Below are 13,449 nucleotides of genomic sequence, written 5' to 3'. Positions count from 1 at the left end.
GAATAATAATATTATGGCATTTGCAAATAAATGAATGGAATTAGAGAATATCATGCTAAGTGAAATAAGTCAAACCCAAAAAACCAAAAGCTGAATGTTTTCCCTGTCAAGGGGAGAATGATATGTAATGGGGGTGGGGAGTGGGGAATGAGAGAATAATGGGGGAACTTTAGAATATGTTGAAGGAAATGAGAGGGAGGGGTGTATGAAGAATGGTGGAATGAGACAGACATCATTACACTATGTACATGTACGATTACATAAATGGTATGAATCTACATTGTGTACAATGAGGAAACAAATGATGTACCCCATTTGTGTACAGTGAATCAAAACATAGTCTGTAAAAAATTAAAAGCTAAATAAAAATAATATTAAAAAATGACCAAGGTGGAAAATGGATGAAACTGGAGACCCTCATGCTAAATGATATAGGCCCAATCCAGAGAGTCAAGAGTTTAATGTTTTCTCTGAGATTCAGAAGCTAGACCAAAATCAGAGGTAAGAATTAAAGGGAGTGTTTCCACAAAAATAAAAGAAATTAGTGGAGTGGAAAAAAAAGGATTGAGGGGAGAGAGAAGGGATGGGAAAATTGAAGACCCGTGGAATGATTCTGACCAAACTTCCTATGTACGTATAGGAATATACTACAGTGAATCTACCTTTGTGTATATCACAAGGCACTAATCTGAAAACAAACCCTATAAATAATAGAAGAAATTTCAGTAGAATAGAGGAAAGGGTAAAGCATAAGGGAGAAGGGAGGGCAAGGGGAAGCACTGGGGACTGAAGTAGAACACATTATTCCATGCTTTTAGAATTATGTCAAAATGAGCCCTATAAAAATGAGACTGATAAACTCTTCAAACTTCTGAAGATGACAAAATAAATGTTCAAATTTGGGTCTTCTGTTTATTAGACATGGTACACTGCAAATGAGTTTGTAACTTTATGACTTCATTTACTTTGCATGTAAAACAGAACAAATAAGTCCCCTAAATACATTGGTGTGAGGATTAATTATAGTATAGATATCAGTTACTTGAGGCAAGCATGGCACATCATAGACCATCCATAACTGACAGCTATGATTGCCATTGCATTTGTAGAAATTATTAAAAAATATTTGAAGATTCTTGTGGCACAATAAATGTAACAAATTAATGAGAAAAATCTGAATGACAGTCTGAATCAGTCAAACATGTAGATCAAATGTAGCAAAATAGATTCAGCTAATATTCACATTTTCTTTCCCATTTCCAGTTGTCAAAAGTCTATGACCCTGTGTTCACTCTGTATTTGGGCATGAAGCCCACTGTGGTGTTGCATGGATATGAAGCTGTGAAGGAAGCCCTGATTGATCATGGAGAAGTATTTTCTGGAAGAGGCAGTTTCCCAATGGGTGATAGAGCTAGTAAAGGATTTGGTAAGTGTGTGTGCAAGTGAAATGGGAGAGCAATGGTCATGGTGATCAGGAGAAAGGAAAAGAGAAAGCCAGGTTGAGTTTGACCATCGCTGTGGCTGCCACTAGTCAACTTCCTCTACCTTGCCTGGGACATCCCTTCTAGATTCTGCTCTCCCTCATTTAGGAGTTGTTTTAACTACTGGAAACAGATGGAGAGAGATGAGGCACTTCTCACTCATGACTCTGTGGAATTTTGGGATGGGAAAAAGGAGCATTGAGGACCGCATTCAAGAAGAAGCCCACTGCCTTGTGGAGGAGTTGAGGAAGACCAAGTGTGAGTGACTCATCACATCACTGTCCTTAACAGACTGCTCTCTCTGTGTCTAGCAGACACATTTCAGTAACAGCCAGACCTTTGATTATGGATGCTGTCAGTCCCCATGTGGAGGAGGGATGATTTGAAGCAGAGAGTCAGAGTCTGTGGATCTGTGCTGCCTGTGCACAGGCATGAGTGGGCTGCATCGTGGGTGTAAAGGTCATATAATCCTCCTGTGACCAGTGTTATTTCTGTTTTCAAATCATTGCATCTTGAAGAGAGAAGGATTAGTGATCCATTCCCTTAAAGAGGTAAAGAGCAGGGTATCCCCAGGGCATATTTGTGAGTTTCCCATTCCACATTTCACCTTTGTCCAATGGACACAGTGGAAACATCAACCTTAGACCCTGTGGAACTGAGGCAAGTGAGGTGTGCTTTCACCTAATTGGACTGTGGTTGTAGAGTTGCTTTTGCTGTCTCACATCTCTCAGGATTTTCCAAGGCCAGTGCCTAGTTATTATTCTTATCTATGATTTTCCATTGATTTGCATATATCCTGGAAAGTCTCATGAATCATGCTTATGGTAATCACTTACTTCTCCATGTCTTCTCTACTGACCCATGAAGTGTTTTTCATTGTCTTTGATTTTCAGGTTGAAACCAGATTGCTATGCTTTTAAATTTCTCTTCCAATTTAACAAGAAAGGAAAGACTAAATCAGACTTTATAAGTGGATAATATACATAAAGAAATTTACAGGCTTCTCTAATTACCCTTCAACTCCATAGCTAACATAAATTTTTGTTGTGAATGCTCAGAAACGTGGAACACTTAGAGAGCTTGGTGGAAGAGTAGATAACTTCAAAGACTTGTTCTGACCCAATGCTCTATACTTCATTTGCATCATTTATTTTAAAATTATTTTATTGTAGTTTTATTAACATCTAATCAGTTCACATTAATGAGTATCACTCTGGTATTCCCACATGTGTGCAGCAAATACTGTTAAAATCCATCCTTTTCATTGCTCTATTCTCATCACCACCACCACACACCCTTCCCCATCTCCAGTAATCACTATTCTACCCTCAGGTGCACATTCATTTTACCTTCCACACCTGAGAGAGACCATGCAATACTTAACTTTCTGTTTCTGACCTCTTACCATCAGTTCCCCCAGTTTTTTCTTCTTGGCAGCAAATGACAAAATTTCATTCTTCTTTATGACTGAATGCAATTACGTTGTGTCTGTATAACATTTTGTTTTTATCCACTCATCTGTTGATAACCACATAAATTTATATGATAGCCTAGATATTATGAATAGTGTCATAAATATCCTAAACATTCAGCAATCTATATGGTATATTGATTTTATTTCTTTCATCTGTGTATCAGAATCAGGACACCTGGATCCTATGGAAGATATGTTTGTGTTTGAGGAAACTCCATACTGTTTTCCATAATGACTTTTCTAATGAAACATTCATACCAACAGGTATAAGGTGTCCTTTTTCTGAACACCTCTCCAATATTGTTATTTGTTGTGGTTGTGGTGTTAAGTTGGGTTTCTTATATTCGTTTCTGTTATTTGATGATAGTCATTCTAACTGGGGTAAAATATTATATCATGGTAGTTTTGATTTGTATTTCCTTGATGTCTAATGACATTGAGAATTTTAAAAATGAATTTATTGGACATTTAATTTCTTCTTTTGAGAAGTGCCTAGTAAGATCATTTGTCCATTTTTTATTTAATTACTTGGGGTCTGTTGTTATGTTTTTTTCATTCCTTATTATGTTGTCGATTTTAATTTTTCATGAGATGAATAATTTGCAAATATCTCCCATTCTGTAGGATGTCTCTTCAGTCTCTTGACTGTTGTGTAAGAGCTTTTCAGTTTGATGTAATATAATAGCCTACTTTTCTTTTATGGTCCTATACTATACAAAAATATCATCACTTGTATCCATCTCCAGGTGTTTCCTCTATGTTTTCCTCTAGTTCTTTTAGGGTTTCAAGTCTTACAGTAATGTCTCTGAGCCACTGTGAGTTGAATTTTGTATGAGGTGAAAGATATGGGTCAAGTTGCAGTCATGTTCATGGTCCATTTATTGAAGAGTGTCTCAATTCTCCACCATAACTTTTGGTGACTTTTATATGAATCAGTCAAGTGTAGATGCTTGTCTTCCCTGTCCCAACCCTGGAGTTTCCTCTCTCTTTCATTGTTTTATGTTCCTGTTTTCATGCCAGGGCCATGATATTTTGCTTACTCTGACTCTGTAGTATGTCTTGAACTCAGGCATTGTCCTGCCTCCAGCTTTGTTCCTCTGCTCACGATTGTCTTGCCTTTTGTGCTTCCACGTGAATTTTAGGATTTTTTTTCTAGTTCTGTGATACATGTCTTTGGTATTATCATGGGAATTCAATGGAGCCTGCAAATTGATTTAGATAGTAGGATCTAAATGTTCCAGTTGATGAGCACGGGAGGTTTTTCCATCTTTGTGTGTGTGTGTGTGTCTTCTTCAACTTCTTTCATCAGTTCTTTTAATTTTCATTGTAGAGATCTTTCACTTCCATGGTTAATTATTTTTATCAAATAAACTTTAAAACTATACTTGTGAATTTGGAGACTTTTATTTTCAAATGAAATTTATTGATCACCTAGTTGTAATTTCCTTTTTATAGAGTCCCACAAATAGAACCTTGTCCTACTTTAATTTCTTTCCCTATAAAAGAACAGATTTGACTAAAATGATGGCCAGCATTAAAATTAACTAAACTATATTGATCTGTGGGTGACTATATGATTCAGAGAAATGTTCCAGAAATTCACAAGGGGGCAGCATTGCTAAGTAGTTTAAATTTTGACGCGTTTGAAAATGATGGGTGCTATTTCCTAAGGTGGGAAAATTTCCCTCAGTGTTTGTCCCTCCCTCTCTCTCTCTCTGTCTCTCTAATGAAGAAATAAAGAGATTCATTCATGAATTTGAACTTTGTTTTACACGGAATTTAGTTTAAAATAAAAATTTCTCACTTTTATTTTCATAAGTGCATATCATTATTTATCTTGCCATTTTTCCTCATAAAACATGAATGTTTTCATTTGTTCCACAAATACAGAAATTTGTACATAGTTATTCTATTTAGTCTTTATTCCTGTTTTACACATGAATCCATCAGCTCAGGTCTGTGGCCCATGCTTATAATCACAGTGGCCCACGAGGCTGAAGCAGGAGGATCCAGTTCAAAGCCAGACTCAGCAACAGGGAGTTGTTAAGCAATTCAGTGAGACCCTGTCTCTAAATAAAATGCAAAATAGGGCCGAGGATGTGCCTCTGTTGTTGAGTGCTTCTGAGTTCATTTACCAATACCAAAATCAAACAAAAAAATTCACACAGGAATCTTTCAATGGTCACTATTTGTTGGGGGCTGTGACATGCGGAGGGCGCCAGAACAGCACCTGATCACATCAGCAGTGAGGAGATTAATTAACATAAGCACACTCAGGTGATTTATCACTGGCTATATTCAGTTAAGTCCACGTGCACAACATGAGCACAGGTTTTCCCAAGCGCGCCTGCTCGGGCCTGCTTGTTTTAACCCTTGCTGTGATAGGGCAGCTGGCTCCTCGCCTGATGGCGACTTGCGTGGCCCCACCCTCCGCCTCCTGGAGGGAATATAAGCGGGTGGTGGGTGGGGCCGCAACCGTAAGCAGCAGCAGCTAGCAGCAAGAGGCGGAGAGAAGCCATTAACAGAAAGGAAGAAGAAGAAGTGGCAAGCAGATAGAAGCAGCTGGCAGAGAGAAGCAGCAGGCAGCGGGGGAAGGCAGATCACAGAGCAGAGAATTGAGAACACACCTCAAGATCACAGATAGGTAGATCGCAGTACGCAGGACACATCACTAAGAAGCACCTCAGATAGACGCACCCTTAGTTCACAGGATGCAGGACGCACCTTTAAGAAGCTCAGAACTAAGAAGATATAGATCTCTGAAATTGTAGTCTCTCTCTCTCAAGCAAAGTCTCTCTTTCTCTCTTATGCAAAGCCTCTCTCTCTGCTCTCAAAGCAAGTAAGCCTCATTTCCTCTATCCTCTATAAACAAGCAAGGAAGGAAGCAGCTCAGAGATAGAAGTAGCTCAGTTTCCAGTCCACCACCCATAAAGACCTGCACAAATTGTTGCTGCAGGCAGTGACAAATACCCGCGGATTTGGCACTGCAAAGAGCCAGTGACAACTATTCATATATATATGTATAGTGGTTTGATGACAACTATGATTCTGCACAGGTGGTTTTAAAGTAATATTTTTAAACATTTTCAAATAATAAGAGATACTCTGTGTTAGAATGACTTAAAAAGGAAGTCAATATTTGAATGGAGCACTATGAAAAACACTATTAAACTGGCTAGAAGGTAAAAGTCAATTCAAGATTAATGTAAAAGTGATAATGACTTTTAGCATGCTGAATATTTTTCATCTCAAGGGAATTTCTTGATAGATATTGCTTTGAGGTTCTACAATTACCTTTCCCTGTTAACATAAAGAAAAACACGTTTTATGTATATTTTAATGTTAACGTTTTATGTTTCCATTTCTTTAGCCTCAGCCTGTGATCCCACCTGTATGTTGGTCTGTGCTCCCTGCAGTGTAATCTGCTCCATTATCTTCCATATCGTTTTGATTATAAAGATCAGCATTTTCTCAACTTTATACAGAAATCAAATGAAAGCCTGGAGATTCTGAGCTCCCTATGGATCCAGGTGAGACAAAATCCTATCCCTTCTTCCTGAGAAAACACATACGGTCTTTACTCCAAAAAGACAAATCTTCTAATGCTACAAGCAGTGAAGCAAGTCTAGACACCACAGTCTAGCCTTGAGTTGGGTGTCCTGCAGTTTCAGGAAAATATGACTGAGTCCTTTACTTTATGCAGAAGAAAATGAATGCCGTCATAAAAGTTGACATGTAAGCCCATTGACTCTCTGGTGTGTGCTTTTCCCATAACCCCCAAAGCCTAATTTTTATAAAGTACTTTAATGATTGGTTTTGAGCAAGGTCATGGCACTCAGTGGACATTCAGCCTCCTGTGGAGGACTCACCACTGACAAGGGCTGTACTCCAATTCACCACTTAGAAATTTCACCACTTTACTTGGCAGAAATACAGTTATCTGATACTTGACAAAGGTTCCAACAATACACTTTGGAATAAACAGTTAAGGGGAAACTGCAAATGTATATGTAGTAGAATGAAATTGAACCCTTATCTCTCACCCTGCACAAAACCGAACTCAAAAGTGGATCAAAGACCGAGGCATTAAACCAGAGTCCTGAACTTATTAGAAGAAAAAGTAGGCCCCACTCTATTGCATTGGTTTATGAAGTGACTTCCTCAATAAAACTCCTGAAGTGCAAGAATTACAATCAAGAATCAGTAAATGAGATATTATTAAACTAAAACCTTCTTCACAACCAAGGAAACAATCAAGAATGTGAGGAGGATGCCTGCAGTATGGAAGAAAATGTTTGCCACATGTACCTGAGACAGAATATTAATCTCTAGGATATAAAAGAAACTAAAAGAAAGTAACACCAAAACACCAAATAATCTGATCAATAAATAGGCAAAGAAAATAAGCAGACACTTCGAAAGAAGGAATATGAATGTTAACAAATATATGAAAGAAGTTCAACGTCTCTAGCAATTAGAGATTTCATCTCACTCCAGACAGAATGGCAATTATCAAGAATACAAGGCACAATAGATATTGGGGAGGATATGGGGAAAAGAGTACACTCATATGTTGTTCCTGGGACTGAAAATTGATACAACCACTCTGGAAAGCAGTATGGAGATTCCTCAGAAAACTTAGAATGGAACTCCCTTTTGATCCAGTTATCCCATTCCTTGGTATATATAAAAAGGATTTGAAGTCAGCATACTACAGTGATGCATCCAGATCAATGTTTATAGAAGCACAATTCACAATAACTAAGGTATGGAGCCAACCTACGTGATCTTGAATAGATGAATGCATAAAGAATATGTGGTATATGTACAGAATGGAGTATTACTCAGTCATAAGAAAGATTGACTGTATGGCATTTGCCAGTAAATGGATGGATCTGGAGACTTATGCTAAGTAAAATAAGTCAGTTTCACAAAACCAAAGGTCGAATGTTTTCTCTGATGTGCAAAAGCTAATCCAAACTAAGGTGGGTCAGAAAAAAGGGAGAGAATAGAAACAAGATCAGTGGAGTAGATGAAGAGGAATGAAAGAAAGGGAGGAGGAGTGAAGGGATAGAAAAAGACAGTGGATTGAATCTGTCCTAACAGTCCCATGAACACATACAAATATACTACAGTGACTCTCACCATCATGTACATACAGAAGTCACTAATCTAAAAAATGATAAGTAAATAGCCGAAAGATCAGAAGAGTAGAGGGAAGGGAACAGTGGTGGGAGGAAGAGTGGAGAAGAAAAGTACTGGGACTGAATTATGATAAATTTTATTTGTACTTTTATAACATTGTTAACCCCAAGATAATCCCTATCTGTGGACTACTGCTCTGATTAGGTTAAGGCTCTCATAACTCAACTCTTTCACTTCTAAACCCTCTTCATTTTTTCACACATGAGCTCTTGGGAGACAACTTTAATATAAACCATAACGATGCTTCAGATGGCACCTGACTTGACAAGGTAGTAGGGCTAGGCTAATGAAATGATTGCATTTCAGTGTGTAGGACCCTGAGCAGTTTTACCCTATACTTTGCTTAAAGTAAATTGACTCCTAACTATTGTGCACAGTTAATTCTTCCATAGAAAACCCAATTGCATTTCATGGTATTTTCAAAACCGCCCCTAATCTATGGTAATTACATTATTTATGAGGCTGCTTCATATAAGGAAAAGCATAAAACAACACTGTGCTCTTTATTTTTTAATTTACTAAAATTTAATAAAAAATTGAGTATGCATAACAATAAGATTAATTTTGACAGAATTATAAAAACATGGAATATAATACATTCTAATTCAGTCCCCACCACCTCCCTATTCCCTCCCCTCTTCCCCCACCCTGTTCTCTGCCCTGTACCCATTGAACATAATTCTTAATTATCAAGCATTGTACTCTTTCTCTGGTTACCAAAAGTCCCTTTAACTCTGTTCTCGTCTTCAAAGCATCAATCATGGTAAATCATGCTATTCCATTTATAGATTGTGGGGAAATATTGGTTTGAAAAAAGAAGAAAAATTATATATACATATTTTTAGGTCTAGAGATGAGTATGAGTATAGGAAAGGGTTACCATTTCTGATCCTGGGATCATAATTCTCTCCCTCATATCTTTTTTTTTTTTCTTTTTTTCTTCTTGTAAACAAATGGGATACATGTTGATGTTGTTTCTCTTATTGTACATGAAGAAAGGCATACCATTTGTGTAGTCATACATTTACCTAGGTTAATGGTGTTTGATTCATTGTTAGTATTTTCTTCCCCCCCCAACCACTCTTTTCCTTCTATACAGTTCCTTCTTCCTCCATTCTTGCCCTGCTACCACTCCCCATTATGTGTCATCATCCTTTTATCAGTGAAATCATTCGTCCTTTGTTTTTTTTGAGATTGGCTTATCTCATATAGCATGACATTCTCCAATTTCATCCATTTGCCTGCAGATACCATAATTTTACTATTCTTTATAATGGAGTAATAATCCATTGTATCCATAGTTTCTTTATCCATTCATCAATTGAAGGACAACTAGGTTGGTTCCACAATCTGGCTATTGTGAATTTAGCAGCTATGAACATTGATGTGGCTGTATCTCTGTAGTATGCTGATTTTAAGTCCTTTGGGTATAGGCCAAGGAGTGGGATAGCTGGGTCAAATGGTGGTTCCATTCCAAGTTTTCTAAGGAATCTCCACAATGCTTTCCAGAGAGGCTGCAGTAATTTTCAACCCCACCAGCAATGTATGAGTGTACCTTTTTCCCCATATCCTCTCCAACACCAATTGTTGCTTGTATTCTTGATAATCGTCATTCTAATTGGGGTGAGATGGAATCTTAGGGTAGTTTTGATTTGCATTTCTCTTATTACTAAAGATGGTGAACATTTTTTCATATATTTGTTGATTGCTTGTAGATCTTCTTCTGTGAAGTGTCTATTCATATCCTTAGCCCATTTGTTGATTGGGTTATTTGTATTCTTGGTGTAGAGCTTTTTTGAGTCCTTTATAGATTCTGGAAATTAGTGCTCTATCTGAAGTATGAGTGGCAAAGATTTTCTCCCACTCTGTAGGCTCTTTCTTTGCATTGCTGATAGTTTCCTTTGCTGAGAGAAAGCTTTTTAGTTTGACACTATCCCAGTTATTCATTCTTTCTTTTATTTCTTGTGCTATGGGAGTCCTGTTAAGGAAGTCTGATCCTAAGCCAACGAGGTGAAGATTTGGACCTACTTTTTCTTCTATAAGATGCAAGGTCTCTGGTCTGATTTCAAGGTCCTTGATCCATTGTGAGTTGATTTTTGTGCAGGGTGAGGAATAGGGGTTTAGTTTCATTCTGTTGCATATGGATTTCCAGTTTTCCCAGCACCATTTGTTGAAGAGGCTATCTTTTCTCCATTGCATATTTTTGGTCCCTTTGTCTAGTATGAGAAAATTGTATTTATTTGGGTTTGTTTCCATGTCCTCTACTCTGTACCATTGATCTACATGTCTATTTTGGTGCCAATACCATGCTGTTTTTGTTACTATTGCTTTGTAGTATAGTTGAAGTTCTGGTATTGCGATACCCCCTGTTTCATTCTTCCTGCTAAGGATTGCTTTAGCTTCTTCTGGGTTTCTTATTATTCCAGATGAATTTCATGACTGCTTGATCTATTTCTGTAAGATACAGCATTGGGATTTTAATTGGAATTGCATTGAATCTGTATAGCACTTTTGGTAGTATGGCCATTATGACAAATTTAATTCTGCCTATCCAAGAACATGGGAGATCATTGCATTTTCTAAGGTCTTCCTTAATTTCTTTCTTCAGTGTTTTGTAGTTTTCATTGTAGAGATCTTTTACATCTTTGGTTAGATTGATTCTCAATTATTTTATTTTTTTTTTGAGGCTTTTGCAAATGGGGTTGTTTTCCTCATTTCCCTTTCAGCTGTTTCGTCGCTTGCGTATAAAAATGCTTTAGATTTATCTGTGTTGATTTTATAGCCTGCTATTTTGCTGAATTCATTGATGAGGTCTAGAAGTTTTCTGGAGGAGGTTTTCGGATCCCCTAAATATAGAATCATGTATCCGCACATAGTGACAGCTTAAGTTCCTCTTTTCCTATTTGTATCCCTTTAATTTCTTTAGTCTGCCTAATTGCTCTGGCTAGAGTTTCGAGGACAATGTTGAATACACGTGGTGAAAGAGGACATCCCTGTCTTGTTCCCATTTTTAAAAGGAATGGTTTCAGTTTTTCTCCATTAAGAATGATGTTGGCCTTGGGCTTAGCATAAATAGTCTTTACAATGTTCAGGTATGTTCATACCATCCCTATTTTTTCTAGTGTTTTGAGCATGAAGGGGTGTTGTATTTTGTCGAACGCTTTCTCTGTGCCAATTGAAATAACCATATGATTCTTATCCTTAAGTCTATTGACATGATGGATTACGTTTATTGATTTACAAATGTTGAACCATCCTTGCATTCCAGGGATGAACCCCACTTGATTGTGGTGCACAGTGTTCTTAATATGTTTGTGGATATGGTTTGCCAATATTTTGTTTAGGAACTTTGCATCTATATTCATAAAGGATATTGGTCTAAAATTTTCTTTCCTTGTGTGTCTTTTCCTGGTTTGGGTATGAGGGTGATATTAGCTTCATAAAATGAGTTCGGTAGGGTACTCTCCTTTTCTATTTCCTGGAATACTTTGAGAAGTATTGGAATGAGTTCTTCTTTGAAGGTCTTGTAGAACTCAGCTGAGAATCCTTCTGGTCCTGGGCTTTTCTTGGATGGGAGATTTTTAATGGCTACTTCTATTTCATTGCTTGATATTGTTCTCTTTATATTGTGTATGTCCTCCTGGTTCAGTGTGGGAGGAGCATATGTCTCTAGAAATTTGATAATGTCTTCAGTAGTTTCTATTTTGTTGGAATACAGATTTCCAAAGTAGCTTCTCATTATGTTCTGCATCTCAGTGGTGTCTGTCGTGATATTTCCTTTTGCATCATGTATTTTAGTAATTTGAGTCTTCTCTCTCCTTTGTAAGTGTGGCTAAAGGTTTGTCTATTTTGTTTACTTTTTCAAAGAACCAACTTTTTGTTTTGTCAATTTTTTGAATTGTTTCTTGTGTTTCAATTTCATTGATTTCAGCTCTGATTTTAATTATTTCCTGTCTTCTACTACTTTTGCTGTTATTCTGTCCTTCTTTTTCTGGGGCTTTGAGCTGTAATGTTAGGTCATTTAGTTGTTGACTTTTCATTCTTTTCTGGAATGTGCTCCATGCAATGAATTTTCCTCTTAGTACTGCTTTCATAGTGTCCCAGAGATTTTGATATGTTGTATTGTCATTCTCATTGACCTCTAAGAATTTTTTTATCTCCTCCCTGACATTTTTTGTTATCCATGATTCATTCAATAGCATATTATTTAGTCTCCAGGTGTTGGAGTATTTTCTCTTTTTTTTATTTTGTCATTGATTTCTACTCTCAGTCCATTATGATCTGATAGAACACAAGGCAGTATCTCTATTTTTTTGCAGTTCCTAAGGACTGCTTTGTAGTATAACATATGGTCTATTTTCAAGAAGGTTCCATGTGTTGGTGAGAAGAAAGTGAATCCGCTCATTGATGGGTGGAATATTCTATATATGTCTATTAAGTCTAGGTTATTGATTTTGTTATTGAGTTCTATGGTTTCTTTGGTTGGATTTTTGTTTGGAAGATCTATCTAGTGGTGACAGCTGTGCATTAAAGTCACCCAGAATTATTGTGTTGTGGTCTATGTGATTCCTGAAATTGAGAAGGATTTGTTTGATGTACAGGGATGCACCATTGTTTGGGGCATAAATATTTACTATCATTATGTCTTCCTGATTTATGGTTCCCTTAAGCAGTATGAAATGTCCTTCTTTATCCCTTCTGAGTAACTTTGGCTTGAAGTCCACTTTATCTGATATAAGGATGGAAAATCCTGCTTTTTTTCTGAGTTCATGTGCATGGTAGATTTTTTCCCATCCTTTCACCTTTAGTCTTTGGAAGTCTTTTTCTATGAGATGAGTCTCTTGCAGGCAGCATATTATTGGGTTTTTCTTTTTAATCCATTCTGCCAGTCTATGTTTTTTGATTGATGCATTTAGGCCATTAACGTTCAGGGTTATTATTGAGATATGATTTGTATTCCCAGTCATTTTGCTTATTTTTGGTTTTTAACTTGGCTTGGTTTCTCCTTTGAGTGGTTTTTCTCTAAGGTAGTTTCTCCCTTTGCTGACCTCCATTGTTGTTTTTCATTTCCTCCTCATGGAATATTTTGTTGAGAATATTCTGTAGTGCAGGCTTTCTATTTTTAAATTCTTTTAACTTTTGTTTATCATGGAAGGATTTTAGTTCATCTTCAAATCTGAAGGTTAGTTTTGCTAGGTATAGGATTCTTGGTTGGCAACCATGTTCTTTGAGAGCTTGAAAAATGTTATTCCAGGCCCTTCTAGCTTTTAGAGTCTGGTTTTAGAAGTC

General features: G+C 37.0%; 1 pseudogene; it reads left to right on the top strand.

The window, feature by feature from the left end:
- Positions 1-13,449, top strand: part of LOC124984717 (cytochrome P450 2C9-like) — a 62,864-nt pseudogene that overhangs the window by 19,992 nt on the left and 29,423 nt on the right.

Source organism: Sciurus carolinensis, chromosome 5 (assembly GCF_902686445.1).
Source record: "Sciurus carolinensis chromosome 5, mSciCar1.2, whole genome shotgun sequence".
Classification (NCBI taxonomy): domain Eukaryota; kingdom Metazoa; phylum Chordata; class Mammalia; order Rodentia; family Sciuridae; genus Sciurus; species Sciurus carolinensis.
Note: the sequence above shows the minus strand (reverse complement) of the source record. Positions and strands in the feature narration are given on the sequence as shown.